The 4,857-nt window shown below is 45.7% G+C and overlaps 1 non-coding gene across 1 annotated transcript; it reads left to right on the top strand.

The window, feature by feature from the left end:
• Positions 1–2,845: 2,845 nt before the first annotated feature.
• On the top strand, positions 2,846–2,926 carry trnaa-cgc. The gene has a single exon. It is a non-coding gene; the product is annotated as a tRNA-Ala (tRNA).
• Positions 2,927–4,857: the final 1,931 nt, after the last annotated feature.

The raw sequence follows: 4,857 nt of genomic DNA on the forward strand, positions 1-4,857 counted from the left end.
GAGCAGTGATGTTTTGGGGCTGTCGCTGGGCAACACGGACTTTCAACTCCCTCCAAAGATTTTCTATGGGGTTGAGATCTGGAGACTGGCTAGGCCACTCCAGGACCTTGAAATGCTTCTTACGAAGCCACTCCTTTGTTGCCCGGGCGGTGTGTTTGGGATCATTGTCATGCTGAAAGACCCAGCCACGTTTCATCTTCAATGCCCTTGCTGATGGAAGGAGGTTTTCACTCAAAATCTCACAATACATGGCCCCATTCATTCTTTCCTTTACACGGATCAGTCGTCCTGGTCCCTTTGCAGAAAAACAGCCCCAAAGCATGAAGTTTCCACCGCCATGCTTCACAGTAGGTATGGTGTTCTTTGGATGCAACTCAGCATTCTTTGTCCTCCAAACACGATGAGTTGAGTTTTTACCAAAAAGTTATATTTTGGTTTCATCTGACCATATGACATTCTCCCAATCCTCTTCTGGATCATCCAAATGCACTCTAGCAAACTTCAGACGGGCCTGGACATGTACTGGCTTAAGCAGGGGGACACGTCTGGCAATGCAGGATTTGAGTCCCTGGCGGAGTAGTGTGTTACTGATGGTAGGCTTTGTTACTTTGGTCCCAGCTCTCTGCAGGTAATTCACTAGGTCCCCCCGTGTGGTTCTGGGATTTTTGCTCACCGTTCTTGTGATCATTTTGACCCCACGGGGTGAGATCTTGCGTGGAGCCCCAGATCGAGGGAGATTATCAGTGGTCTTGTATGTCTTCCATTTCCTAATTATTGCTCCCACAGTTGATTTCTTCAAACCAAGCTGCTTACCTATTGCAGATTCAGTCTTCCCAGCCTGGTGCAGGTCTACAATTTTGTTTCTGGTGTCCTTTGACAGCTCTTTGGTCTTGACCATAGTGGAGTTTGGAGTGTGACTGTTTGAGGTTGTGGACAGGTGTCTTTTATACTGATAACAAGTTCAAACAGGTGCCATTAATACAGGTAACAGTGGAGGACAGAGGAGCCTCTTAAAGAAGAAGTTACAGGTCTGTGAGAGCCAGAAATCTTGCTTGTTTGTAGGTGACCAAATACTTATTTTCCACCATAATTTGCAAATAAATTCATTAAAAATCCTACAATGTGATTTTCTGGATTTTTTTTTCTCAATTTGTCTGTCATAGTTGACGTGTACCTATGATGAAAATGACAGGCCTCTCTCATCTTTTTAAGTGGGAGAACTTGCACAATTGGTGGCTGACTAAATACTTTTTTCCCCCACTGTATATCCTAACATTACTTTGTCGGGTAGAGACTGACTCAAAACTCAAAAAGACTGACAGTGACTCCTCTGTTTCACCATGCTCCCCACCGGGTCTGCGACGCACCAAACGGTGTGTGTCACAAACACCAGGAATCTTCAACTTCAATTGCTCCAGCTCCACACTTAACACTACCCCAGAAATCACTCATTTCAATGGTGCCCTGTTCCTAAGAGCAAAGCAAGAAACAGATCTTGACCCAAGTTGCGTGACCCGGAGTGCCTGCTCCCTCTGATCAGAAGAAATACAAACAAATATCACAAGTCCACTACAGGTTACCGTCACTGATTCAAGTGCACCCAACTCCTTTCTCGCCCACCCTGAAACCACAAATGGATCCGCCAAAAGGCAAGGGTCCACTTGCTCCAAAAATGTCACTCCTACTGGACCAGATGTCTTTATCATGTCCAACGATGCGAAGCTTGGGTTCCAAGCTATTCACCACACCTTCCACCTCACTTAACACGCCCTCATTCACTTCCGTTTTCCCTCCAGAACTCGGTCTGGCTCACAGCTCATTCTGTTTGCACTTCACATCAATCTTCTTCAACACCCCAGCTCCATTGCTATTGCCATCTTCCTCAGATTCAAATCCAACCTCTGCTTTCCTCATTCTCTTCAACATCTTCTTCCAATTTTTCTGCCTCCATTCCTCCTCACGTTTCTGTGTCCCTGTCCCAATATTCCTGTTCTTGTTCCATGATTCCTCCTACCTCAGCTCTGTCCTGTCCCCACAGCAAGAATCCTCTCACCCGGAAGAAATCTTTATTGTCGCGGGTGACATTAACCAAGCCCGTCAAAAAAATAATATCACCAACATGTATCCTGCTCCACAACAGGATCTAGCGTGCTTGGCCATGTATACACAAACATCGTGACGTGTATAAAGCCATCCCCCTCCTCCCATTTCGGCCAATCAGATCAGGTCTCTCTGTTCCTACTCCCTGTCTACAAGCAGCAACTCAAGAGGGAGCCACCAACACAGAGAATAGTGAGGTGCTGGACAGGGGAGGCAGACTAAATGCTGCAGGATTGTTTCGAGAATAATGATTGGAATGTGTTAAAAGATTAATCCACACTGGACTCATCCCTCAACATTGAGGAATATACATCGTCAGTCACAGGCTTCATTAGGAAATGTGTTGATGATGTTGTACACACAATAACAATCCGGACATACCCCAACCAAAAACCCTGTGTGAACGGAGATATCCGTACAATGCTGAGAGCCCATACTGCACCATTCAATGTCAGCAGAACAAACCCTGATGAATTGGTGCTGCGTGACGCGTACAAGGCAAGCAGGTACGAGCTCCTCAAATCCATTAGGGACGCAAAAAGACAAAGACTCAAACTTGAATTAATGTTCGACAACTCAGACTCGTGTCGCTAGTCTCCCAAGTGGCGCAGTGGTCTAAGGCACTGCATCGCAGTGCTAGCTGTGCCACTAGAGATCCTGGTTCGTATCCAGGCTCTGTCGTAGCTGGCCGTGACCGGGAGACCCATGGGGCGGCGCACAATTGGCCCAGGGTAGGGGAGGGAATGGCCGGCAGGGATGTAGCTCAGTTGGTAGAGCATGGCGTTCGCAACGCCAGGGTTGTGGGTTCGATTCCCACGGGGGGCCAGTATGAAAAATGTATGCACTCACTAACTGTAAGTCGCTCTGGATAAGAGCATCTGCTAAATGACGTAAATGTATGTGGCAAGGACTAGGCTTGGGCGATATACCATATACCGGGGTATTTTGAAATACCGATGGTATGATTTTTAATAAATTAAACATTATTTTGGTATTTCTGCGGGGTTGGGGGCATCCCCACCTCACGCGGGCTGTGGAGGTGCATTCTACGCCACTTCTTATAACTATAAGTTAAGTATAACTATAAGAGATCTAAGATGTGTCAAATAGATGATATCCAGCTCAGGGCTCTAGCTATGCATTTGGTTTGCTAACTTGCTAGCTAAGTGGCTAGATGTCAGAACTTCTTCTTGGTTACAACAGAGACATTAATCCCATCCTGGATCAAGATCCCTGTTGCCTAAATTGTTTTGTGCGTCCCCCCAAAAAAAGAGCGCCCCTTGTGTGCACTTCCAGTAATACCGTATACCCCGGTATGGTACGGAAACGGTATGACTGTATGAAAATATGGATACCGCCCCAACCCTAGCAAGACTACAGACTATCACAAACTACAAAGGCAAATCCAGCTGTGCGGTACCCACCGAACTCCCTCCCAGATGAGCTTAACTCATTCTACACATTCTATGATGGCTTAGAGGCAGACAATACCATGTCTATCGCTGTTTCGGACGACCAGGGGCCGGTTGCACCAGTTGGGAGTAAAAAAGTTGGTCTTAAATGCTAGGTCAGTGGCGTAGCTACGTCCAACATCGGTATCAGAATTTACACCTGTTGCACCAACCAAAAATAAGACTAGTCGTTGCTAAGTCCGGCATAAGCAATGCGCGTTCATGAGATATGATGCTTCATAATGATGGTTGCTAGGCAGTGCCGTTACTAGGCTGTTACCATCCTCTTGGCAGTTCTAAACTTTGCAAGGCATGTCACTTCACCCATCACTAGGCAAAGCCCACCACTATGCATGCACGTTTCTTAACCGCAACTGGATGGATCAATAAATAATTACTGTGGGAATAAATATCACTGAATGACAAAAATATTGGAATAAAGTAGGCTAATACCATTGAAGTCATGTATCAAATTGTTGCTTACTGAAACTCCCAGTCATCCAACCGTTTTAAATAGTTTAAAGCAATAGCCATGTGTTATCAACTATAATTTCAGCACCATTTTGATTGGCTATGAGACAAGCGTGGGTACTCCTCTAGCTAAATCTATCAATGTCATATTTTTGTTTTCACTGAATCTCTGTTTGAATATTTGGTTACAATTAGGCTGGTGTTAGCTAATCTATTCATTTGCTAATCTATCACTCACTGATCAGACACATTTAGCATGCTATAATGTATGCTTTTGCTATTGACTCGTGCATAGGCAACTCGAAAAGCCTGCGAAGGTTGTGAAATATGAACACGAGACTCCCATCCTTTAAAAAATATAGATTGCTATTATTTTCTGTGCGTATCATGATGAATATATTCCCAATTTAAAACCCTACGCCTGCTCTCTACTAGACGTAGAATGTACGCCCAGGCGTAGCTCATAGACGGGCTTACGCCCAGGTGGTGCAACAAGTATAATTTTTATTAGAGTTGTGAACCACTTACAACCAACTGGTGCAACCGGCCCCAGGTGCTTTCGCTCTCCGAGGATGAAGTGAGGAAAACTCTCAAGAGTGCATACTCACAAAGCCGCCAGCTCAGATGACATCCCTGGCCCTGTGCTCAGAGTGTGTGCTGACCAGCTGGTGGGTGTCTTCTCAGACATCTTCAACCTGTCCCTGTCCCAGGCTGTAGTCCCCACCTGCTTTAAAGGAGACCACCCAAGAAAAACAAGGTGACATGCCCAAATGACTATAGACCCATCATGCTCACCTCGGTCATCATGAAGTGCCAGCATGCCAGGCAGACTTGA

This window comes from Coregonus clupeaformis, chromosome 17, assembly GCF_020615455.1.
Source record: "Coregonus clupeaformis isolate EN_2021a chromosome 17, ASM2061545v1, whole genome shotgun sequence".
Classification (NCBI taxonomy): Eukaryota; Metazoa; Chordata; class Actinopteri; order Salmoniformes; family Salmonidae; genus Coregonus; species Coregonus clupeaformis.